This window comes from Ooceraea biroi, chromosome 14, assembly GCF_003672135.1.
Source record: "Ooceraea biroi isolate clonal line C1 chromosome 14, Obir_v5.4, whole genome shotgun sequence".
NCBI lineage: Eukaryota > Metazoa > Arthropoda > Insecta > Hymenoptera > Formicidae > Ooceraea > Ooceraea biroi.
The window spans coordinates 2536766-2548581 of record NC_039519.1 but is presented as its reverse complement, the minus strand read 5'-3'; the positions used below and the strand labels follow the sequence as shown (position 1 = coordinate 2548581).

The 11816-nt window shown below is 35.9% G+C and overlaps 1 long non-coding RNA gene across 1 annotated transcript; it reads right to left on the bottom strand.

The window, feature by feature from the left end:
* Nucleotides 1–6874: 6874 nt before the first annotated feature.
* Nucleotides 6875–10395, bottom strand: LOC105286613. The gene is made up of 3 exons (XR_895273.3): nt 10215–10395; nt 7544–10004; nt 6875–6994 (listed from the first exon to the last, which is right to left on the bottom strand). It is a non-coding gene; the product is annotated as an uncharacterized LOC105286613 (long non-coding RNA).
* Nucleotides 10396–11816: the final 1421 nt, after the last annotated feature.

Below are 11816 nucleotides of genomic sequence, written 5' to 3'. Positions count from 1 at the left end.
GCCGATGATCCCGTTTAATCGCATACGTCATGGAAAATTGTGTTATTTCATAAAAAAGAGAAAACAGTATCATTCATATGATTATAAAACTTTTAAGCTGTTCATCAAATCTGCATTCAGAAAACGTGAAATTATTTTTAATTCTTCGTCAGCAGCCAGCAATCGCATGAATTTATCATGCGCTTTGCTTTTTCTTGTTCCTCTCATCTCTCTATCCACTCTTCTAATCCCGGCCACGATGAATCGCTTTCCGAGAACTTATTAAAGTAACCCAGACAAAAGTGCGTTCATTAGTCTTTAATGAAAATGTAATCCTCGTCAGTGGAACGTCATATGAGAGATTAAAACGTTGTCCAAAAGCTTGACGAAGTGTTTGCAAATCGTCCACAGCGCAGCTAACGTTTATAATCTTTCTGTCAGCACTCTGAATTCACAAAGTACCGCGAAACAAAAACTTACATGAAATCACTAATTACAAGAGTGAAATATAAGAGCAACGTCCAGCTAATTATCGTTTTCACGAATACACCGGCGATCGCCAGGAAGCGATAACATAGAAGAGACATTAAAATGAACCGCGGAGGATATATCGACCGACATGATTCGAAGCGTTTCCTAATGTACTCAAGGGGAATACATAAGGAAATTTTGTCGATTTAAAACTCGAACGGATGTATTTTTAGTCGCATGTCGAAACTCATTCGGTTTAATAATAGCCCGTTATCAACCAGTTACAACGAGATTTTGCACCGTAAAATCTGCATTTCTCATGCGCACCGTCTGCAGAATAACCGACAAACCTGAGCACTCATAATAGAAATTTAGGAAATTGGGTTGTAATACTGGTGATAGATACAGAGAACATATTCCAACGATTGTAGAGATCGGTGCATACAACCGGGCTCATTTATTCCACGAGAAACTGAGTCACGTACACCCGTTCGCTTTACTATCCGTCATTCAATCCACACTGTCCGTTGCAGTTTGCGTATTATGAACGATATTAGATATCCTCATCAGTCGATAATTAATATCTACTCGGAATCGTGTATGTAACTTATTTTTGTCCAATTAATATTTGATATATATTCATTCGATTCAATTTGCGAGCGATGATACATGCGCTATTTTCAAGCTTCGAATTAAAGCCCTTGATTTAATGAGCGAGCTTCTGTCTTATGTGAATACAGCATGAATTCAATATGTAATTGTAATTCACATATCTCTTTTGAAATTTACTGCTTTTTCATACTGTGACATTTAATACGGCTTTGAAAATTGAAAATGGAAAGCGATTTAATGATCAGACCCCCCACATAACGAAGGCCGTGAGTTAAAGAGAAAACTTTATCATTCAATAATGCACAGTTTTTTCGAAAAGTTAATATTTCAGTCCATGCAAGCTTTGCGCAGAATTATTCTCCATTTTACTGTGCTTCATTTACTAAAACTGGATGAAATCGGGCATTTCGTATTTTTTCAGGCATAGATAATTTTACAATGGATATTTTTTCATAACATTTTGTTGAAATTTGTTTTTTTGCATAGTTTTAGTGAATTTCGTTTCTGTTTTTATCGAATTTTATGTTACATAAACTCGATTGTTCTCTTTACGCAATTCAATTTAATTCCGTCATCGGTATTCATTAGCGAGCGTTGTGTTATATTAACCTACACTAGAAACTCGATTGAAACTTGCGCTCGTGAACCAGGATCTAAATCGAAAGAACGAAAGTGTCGCTCGCTGCTTGTAACGAATATATCGAATAAATCAATGCGAATGACGGATGGCAGTATTGATGCATCGGTTTGTGATAAGCATAAGAAAGGAAAGGAATTTACCCCGAAACTGCTACACGTACAAGTAGGCTGGCATGAATAATGCAAAGCGATACGGGAAACAAGTGCTTCGCATAGAAAATTGGAAAAAAACACGGTTCGACAACAGGAGAAAGTCAAGCCCACCCTTCTGTCATGCTACTCTTCTTGAACAAGACCTCTAATTGCATCTCGTAGATTCAAGGGAGCAAAAACAGAGTAACGATACTCGAGGACGCTCCTCATTTCGAGTACATCGAAGTTGGCACCGCCCTTTCACCCTCCCTCTTGATATGCGCTCCTACTGACTAGCGAGACTCGGGGGTTTCTGCAAAAACTATATTTTTTTTGCGTATACATCCAGCGCATACATTCAGATAGCAGTAGTCGAGAAATCTTATCTTTTAAAATCTTATTTGAAATGCAATATATAAATGTGCTGAGGTTCTTCCTCTCTCGGATACATCGTGTATACGACACGTCTTTGACGTTGCAAAAGGACACGAGAGGCCTTTTCGTAGCTCGCAAAGATCAGATTCTAGAAAGCAAAATGATGTAACGGCACTCGAGCTGCCGTTGTTATCAAGAGCACCTCGGCTTCTCGTCGCCAACATCCGGAAAGTTATGTCGAAATTCAAAGAATTTCGCTAATTGCCCCACTTATCCAACGTACCTTTACTGCCACTTGGGGCATCCTAATTACTCTCCTAGAATATTTAAGCCGTCGCGAATCAAAATTGGACGTACCGGACAGAGCGGTGACGCGCTTCGAAGTTTGATGAATTTCACACAGCCGTCATTAATATAATGCTCGTAATTAAAGAAAATAATTGGCGAGCTGCAACTATTTATACTTACAGCGCTCGCTTTTAAATTACGTATTATATTTAACGAACAGTTGAACGAGATTTTAATTCCCGGCGTTATGCACCTACTCGGCTTGTCTATCCCATTACGTGATTATAAATTATTATTCTAATTCTCGTCTCATTAGAACTTGGTGCGTTCAGCAGCCAGATAACGAACGCTTTGTCGGATCAAAATGGACGCGGGATAAAGCTGACTGGCACGCCGCGATTGTTCCGCTTTAAGTATCGCTTCGCATTAGCTACGACGAAGAAGCGAGCAATTTAAGTTATGGCCTGGCTCGACTGAGACTGCTCTCTTATCGCATTAACGTGGGAACTCTGTAAAATGCAGAAGAGCAGAGAGAAAGTACTCGGCTATACAACCGCGTCTAACGTCACTGTGTTCATTATAACGAAGGATCTCGCAAAACTTGTCATTTACATTATGCCGTCGCACACAACACTTGCCGCAGATGCTTGAATACGTCTTCCAGGATTGCTTCTCCAGAGTGGACTAATCCTTTTGCTCCAGAACTAGACAGTTACCAATTACGAACTCGAACTGCGAGACTCGAAAGTAGATAACACGGTGAAACAAAGTTGCATAATTTAAGTAAACGGTTAACCGCATTGGTAGATGTTGCTACTGAAAATATAACGCTATAAACACGTGGTGTAAAATGGTCTACCTCAAACATCATGGGAAACACGTATCGATTTTCATGCAACTCGCAGGCTGTTACCGATTAGAAGCTTAGGAGCAATATTTCCGTTGCGTCGCTCTAGGCCAGTGTAAATAACTTGTTAATAAGAAAAGTCATTTTCCATCAGCGCGATTTGCAGACAAGTAAGATGTAAACTACCGTTTTATGAAGGATTTGATTGAAATATCACGTCTTACGATAGGAAACATTCTCCAAATTGAGTTTTGTCCCAGAGTATCTTTCTCTCTGATTGTTTTACGTGACATTTACGTGAGGGAATCCAATAGTACTACAGGAATCAAAACTAAATGCAGACACACCGTATAATTGAAAAAAAACTTATATATTTGATAAATTTGAAAATGTGTAGTACATACAGTATGTTGTAACAAATACTAACATACAGTTCAAAATTTATGTGCAAATATTTGATTAAAACATATTAATTTTTATTAATTAACTTTAAATTTTGGCTACCTTGGCTAAATTATATTTTCAACGGTAGTTAATCTATAGTTAACAATAAGCCGTAGTATCGACATCACTAACAATAAAATAACCACGCTGCAATGATTAAAAATCCGAAAATAATGCGATGCGTTAATAACAGATTTAATTATAATAATCATGCAATATATATATATATATATATATATATATATATAATATATATTTATGTTTTTACAAGAAAGTTCTTAGTCTTCGGCTTTGGCAGAACTGGAACCGTGTTGCCTATATAGTTTACATGCTACTTATATATCGTTCTCTTATAACATAGAAGATAGTGACGTTACTAAAGTGCAAAACAGGCAGCTTCTTATTACGACTGAAAAACCAATGCACGAGCTCTAACTTGCAAGGAAGTCTGGCTTTACTTTAGCGCTAGTCATAACGGCAGCCGGTGACACGCACTGACCTCTCTCAATGATTTATCTCACGTAGTTTTACTCGCATAGTGTGGCATGCATATGCATATTTTCATATGCTTGGAACTTCTGATAGAATTTGTGAATTAAATTTCTTTTATTGCGTGACGCACAATCTCTTTATTAATAAAATCCTAATCTCCTTGGCAACACGTTATTTTAGATAAATATTTTTATTATGTAACATGTCATGTGCTGAGTATTATTGCTTGAATTATTTTATTCTATACTTCTATCATTATTTCTATATACAAAATATGTAGTAGTGGAATTCCACGATAGTGATATTTAAAAAATATTTTTGTTGAATAAATCGTGTGCATAGTTTTGTAATCAAATGTAGCAAGAGATTTAAAAAACAACAAATATTTTTCTATTTATATATTTTTTTTATTTTATATCGAAATATCGTAAGAAGAGAAATATGTTGAAAAGGATTTTAGCTGAACGAGTATTATAAAAAATAAAATTATTATAACGTCAAAGTTTAAATGAGAGAGAAAACAGCAAACATATAATACTTATTTATAAATATACTTTTAACTAAATATTACTAAAATATCAATACAATATCTGATCATTTAAAACACAGGTATTTGGAAAAGAAAGATCATTATCGTCGCGTACATTATTTATACATTTTATGTTAACGTGCATTGTCAAATTGGAAATTCTACGTTACTCGATTATATCGATAATATCTGTAACTAGTTTACAAATAAATATCTTATTATTATTCTATATACAGCATAATACGAGAAATCGTTTAAATTTTGAACCGCAAAAAGATTAGTATTATGTTTTACAAAAGCATATAGAAACCACGTTAAATTATGGGAATACTTATCTCTCAAGAATACAGAGCATATTTTATAGTTGGCAGAGGGGTTTCCCCGCGACTGAAGGTATCGACACGACTATGGCTGCTACGGAACAGAAACTTTTATTCGGACATGAAATACAAGGCGAGTGGTTTGAGGTCGTTTACTCGTTGATACGGAAAAGCTGGGATAGTATCTCGCAAAGGAGCAGAGATATTTTTTTGAACCTGAGTCCCACCATCTACACATTTCTGTGTTTCACTCTCTTTAACGTCAAAAAAATAAATGATAAATATACCCAAACAATCAGCTTTGCTCATCATTAAAGCGAAATTTTAGTTAAAAGGATAGTCGATAGTTACACGTCTGTTAATGTGCAGACTAAATAGAAACTCGATAAGAAAATGGAAAATTAAAATTGATTCAATATATTCACCGTCGAGTCATATTAACAAATTGCAATATGTCCAATCACGTTACTAATTATAATAATTTATTATTCGTTCAATAAATGAGGCGACGAATCAATATTCACGAGATATAAATATTTTACGATCCAATAACATTCCGATTGCATTTCCGTGGTGCAAAAAGATTCATAATGTGATACAAACTTGATTATCGCATTTCAATGAAAGTTATACCGAAAGTAATACTTTTTCTTTTTTAATATTTGATTATTTATGAAGAAATATCACTCGTTAGACGTATGTATTATATTAAATTCTTACTGTACCATAATGATCGTGTTCAGCGTTTTCGTTACGCTCGCAATAACATAATAAGCATATTCTCCAAATATATCCGTCAATAATTACCTTTCGCTAAGCATCCGTAAGGAATGACATTTTATAGAGTTCCATGGATTGGGGTTATTACCTATACCAAACAGCTATCACGGGGAAATATTTTATGGAGCAGTTCAGTGGTAATGAAGGTGTTTACATGCGGACAAGAAGGCGTCTCGCCGGGCGGTAGGTAATTAGGACACCCTCGTCTACCTACCAACCTACGCGATAGGCATTGCCAGAGGTAAATGCAGCCGGGCGCACATGGAGAACTGGGCGGCGCGCACTCGTTATTTCGGGGCTCCCGCTCGTGTAATGTATTAGTGTAATTAGCGTTATCAGATCTACAGACAACGAGGAGTCACTCGTTTATAGGATCGCAGAAAACGGTCGCGAATCCTGGAAAAAAAGTCGAAGGTAACGAAATTACGCGGGATATTCGTTAATACGAATGAAAGGAACGCCCCAGCATATCTTACGCGGTTACGTTTCTAATGTAATAAAAACTGAAATAACAAAGGCATATAAAAAATATAAAATATAATATAAAAATTATATAAAATCGCGTTAGGAATGCAAGTTGCATTTTTATATAGAGTTTTATGTGAAATAGGACAAAAATTAGTTCTTTTTAGTAATTTTACTTGATAGATATATTATTACAATTGCTACTTTTTTATGTCTGATGCTACATGGATAAATAATAATAGGTAGAAAATTAAATGACAATCAATAATACGTAATATATAAATAATACTTTATTTTATTTTATTTTATTTTATTTTATAACGCGTACATTTTTTTATAACGAGACGCTTAAGTATCGTTATGCATCATACATTTTTGACGTATCAGTATTCGTAAACGAGATTAAGTGAACAATGAAACTGTTCATAGATCTGTCATTTCCCGATATACGATGTTAATTCAGATGGATGTCAGCTGAAGTCACATTGATTATATTATCCTCCTAGTAAGGAAACTTAATCCTTGGGTTAAAAGGTCCCTGACCGGGGAAAGTTGGGAATGGTTTCCAGCTACCTGGAGGCGGGCGCTGGACTGGTGGTTGGTATGTGAAAACCGCCATCGCTGCCAAGAACAGGGTGACGATGAACAAGTAAAATTTCATGTTGCGTTCCGTATCTTTGAAACCAAAATATATGCATGGATATAAATATCAAGCTAAATGACGTATTAATACGAAAGTTCAGCATCTTTTCTCTAATATGTTTAAAAATAATAAAATAAAATAAAATTTGTAAAACTTTTAATATACATTTTACATTTGTGATAAAAGTCTTATGATATTTTAAAGATTTACATATTGTAACGAAATATATATTAAAACTTATAAATTTTTTAATATGAAATTAACATTGTCCTTACGATAATATTCAAAATAGTAATTTTCAACAAATTTCTATAAAACAAACATTATTAAAAACATGTTAAAGAAGATAATATAGCGTTTATCAATAAAAGTTGACATTATGTAAAATCACTATTTTATAAGAACCAATAGAAATTATATATCTATAATCAATAAATATCTATAGCAAATAATCTATAACAATATTTTTAATAAAAGGAATAAAACATAATATAATATAAATATAGAGATACATGTTCAATACTTACATTGGCTGCTCCTTGTGAATCCTTGTGAAGCTTAAGGTATATTCTCTCGCGCGCACTTGCAAATTGGAGAAGTTATCATGTTATCTCCTTCGAATAACGTTTATATATACTTATCAATACATGTATATCTACATATATGTACATATTCACACTTAATTACGCATATATGTGCGGACGGGAAATACCGAATCTTATCTCACCCACAATTGCACTTAACGACATTCTTTTCATACTTATCAAATAAGAATATGTATACATATATGTATATATACCATACATGATAGCCGCGCGTGTCTGTTTTTATTGTACATTCCACGACGCTTTCTCGATGTGTGTATGAGACTTTATCTGTACATACTGAAAGAGAAGTTCAAAGAATTGTGGAATTACCGAAGCATGTGGGATAAGAGGAATCCCCGTTAAATATTTACGCTTCTAACTTTTTATCCCTGTTCTCTATCATATTGTGTGTCTTCGCGGAAAAGCAGATCAAGTGAAGAATAGCAAGTAGAGATATGATATACTTGTCTTATGGTTATTTCCCACACACTTTCATTGTATCGCTTACATTACTTCGCCATAAACATGTAAGAATTTATGCAGACTCCATTAAGATAAAAAACTAAAACTTCTCGTATGCGGAAATTGCTGTGCTCGACAAAGTGTGCTAATCAAACGAATGCGTGACACAAACGCGAGAAAATTTGCAAGGGAACCACGCCCTTGATTTGATTCTTTTAGCAATCGGCAGATCGAACCGACTTTGAGAGTCTGCAGCGCCTTACCGCTACTCCCATAACCACCTCCGCCGTCCCTGCAACCCCCTTTCCACCTGCACGATTGAACGTGAGCCCAACATCAGAATAAAACTACGACGAATTCTACCTCCATCACGTTAACGTTCCTCCTCCATCTTCTATCGCGGAGGCCATTTATTTCGATCGTAACCAATGTCGTTTCGCAGTTCACTTCAAAGTGGAACGGGCTGCCTCTATCGCCATGGTAAAACGCGACGTCATTGACGTTACAAGATGATTCATATTAAACCAGCCCATTTATTTGCTTCGGGAACATTTATGAAAGAAAATACCGTAACATACATATGAATACATTGTGCTTTAAACTAATATTTTATTTGCATTAAGGTTCCAACTTAAATTTTTTAATATGACTACACATTAACATTGCATTCTAAAAAGAGGACGATCAAAGCAACATTTATTGATAAAAGTAACATTTATTAGCGTTGTAATGAATTAAAATAACCTGTTATGCTAATCGTGAAAATAACTCTCTTCACTTAAATTCCATTTTTCAAGAGTGCGGTAAAAACCTCACATCTTACTCGCAATGATGGCGGTGAAAATAGAACGAATGCTAATGTACGAAATAAAATGCGTTGAAACAGGTATGTAGAAATGGGCCACGGAAATCTCTGAAATATGCTACAGCCTGCCGTTGAAAGGAACTGAGATACATTCAGAACTCGGTAGTCCTTCAGAACTTACAAAAATCACCTCCGCTAGTAAATATTCATGCCGCAGAAGGCGTTGCTTTGACTCCATATGATGAGGCATTTACCCAGTTTTCGAAGTGAGTTAGTCACTTTATGTTCGAACGTTTTCATGACAGATTCTGAGCGTTCGGATTTACGAGTAGATATGAGACTTATTGACTAAATACGATCTCTCTGATCTGAAGAAAGCTTGAAAAATTATTCACGCATCGCCGTATTATATTAAATAATTCAAACATATTGTATATACAACAATATGAACAACATATGAAGTAAACGTTGTTATTAATTTTATTAAAAAATATAAGTGTATGTGTGTATACAAGAGATGATATTAATGTGTAATATTCTTTCCCCATTTTTACATTAATGTAATCTAGTGATCGTTTTAACGTAAATGATTAACGATTCCATCGTAATAACATACCAAATTATCTGCTTGAATAATTGTTTGTATATATGTGTATAATTTTATTACATATATGTACCGTTGGGAAATATGCTCTCATACAATACTCATTGTAATCCAATTTATATCGATAGCTTAGCAAAGTCTCGTAACAAATACACTAAGTAATGAAAAAAATAAAATTAAAATAGCAGAACCAAAAAGTTTATTAAAGCTTTCATTAATTTATCATAAACTAATATATAATAATACTGTGCACGTAAGAAAATACATGCATATGATATCAAGTATCGCTTGTGTTGATTATTTTGCATGTGAAACGTTTACGTTATCTGAGAAAGATTCTTGCAAATCTTCGAAATGATAGTTGTGTCATCGTGACATCGATTTGCGTACTTCGGTCTACGAAGCTGCATGCTTGTCTTTATTTTCTTTTGTTTCCATAGCACTCTAACTGGTATCATAGATATTGCAGTTGTTATTATTGCAAATAATATGACGATATATAGATTCAATTTCATATTATCTCTGGATTTCTGGAAAAAAAACTTTTTCTAGAGAGTGCAATATTATATATCCAAAAACATTTATAATTTTGTGCATTTTTGACTGCCTGTTGCTCGAGATTTATTATTATGTCAGCATTGCAAAATATTTTATAATTACCTGTTCAATGTGTCCCAAACAAAATTTAGAGACAATGAATTTTTAAGATAAGTTAAGGTAAAGTAATAACACCGACTTACAGACTTGCACGTATAATCAAGTAGCACTTTATCACTCCTCTGTCATTTCTTCGAATCTTACAAGAACAGTAATGTTTAGTTAGAACTTTGGTGGCAATGTTATTTCAGGACGAGGATTGACGTTTTGCGAATGGCCAAAGCTTGACTGAGCCAACACTTGACAGCTTTCCAAGCCTATTCCTTTCAGCCTTGCGGCTCTCCACCCCCTCAGCATTAATGCACGTTACGCGGCGTGACGTATGCATGTTTATTTCATAAAGAAGTTCCCTCCTCTATATCAAACAATTTATCCCATAACAAGCGAATATGCTTGCTCAATCTGACCAATTTGGTTCCCTTGAGATGCGTACATTCTCACGCAATAAAAATAAATTGCGCATTTACATTGATACATATCCTATCCGATGATTTATTCGTAGGAACGTGCAAGCGAGAAAAACAATCATACAAATGGATTGTGCATATATCTGTTTTTTATTGTGCGCACGTTGTTATGTAAATCGTTTAATGTCGAATTTATGTGCACGTTATGTATTGTTCCTCGCATAACGCGCAAAAATCATCAAATCGACGCGTAAATTCGCATAAATTTCTAATCACGGAGGAAATCGCAAACGCGCATAATATCATTTGTCAATATTGAGCGTCGTGACGCCGAATAGTTGCGGTAGACTGATACAACAGCCGAACCAGTGACGGCGTAACGCACACACTGCTCCACGGATTTGTTATCGCGAATCGAACAAATACGACTGCAGTTTGGATATGCTGCAATGTTATCACACTCTTCACAAGCACAGAGATATATACACGTATACGATGTACACATTTCAATCAACGCACAAATCTTATAAAATAAACAAATAGAAACGCACGGCACGGCTATAATAGAAAGAAAAATTCTCGGTCGATAGTATTTTGTGGACCTTCCTTGAGCAGGTGCTCTCGCGCGAGCCAACAATCCCGAGTTTTCTGGACAGTCGCGCGTTCGTACCTACTACAGGAAAAACGTGACGAGTATCATCGACTTTGGAAAACACTTTCGTCCAGGCACACTGCAGTTTCCCAGTGACAGCCTCTGCGAGAGCGGTAGCGACCCTACGTTACGTCAAGAACGCGCATTCGGCGTGGAAACGTCTACCCGGCTGATAGGAATCGAAAAAGGAGAAAACGGGAAAGAGAGAGAGAGAGAGAGGAAATGCAGAAAAGGGATCGGATACAACCGTGAGAAAGACAGGGAGGTCTTTCGACGACGGTCGCTATACGTGGCCTGAAACTGGCAGGATAGCAAGGGAGTACGTGAAGTTCCCTCGGGAGCTTGCTCGGCTCCCGCGCGTTACGGCGCACCGTCTCCACGGCGCGATCTATCGCCCCATTGACCGCCACTCCATTATCAGGATAGTAATGCTGTAACCCCGTATCCGTAACCCTGCCCTACTCGTGTCGCTCTGCGCCTTACCTTACCCAGGAATCCACCGCGAGCTCGGCCTTTTGTTGGTTTATCGGAACAACCCTTCGTTACGATCGTTTAAAAGAGATCGCGAGAATAATCGTCGATGCGAATCGTTTTTTCGACAATATCTACGGAGCATATGATCTACA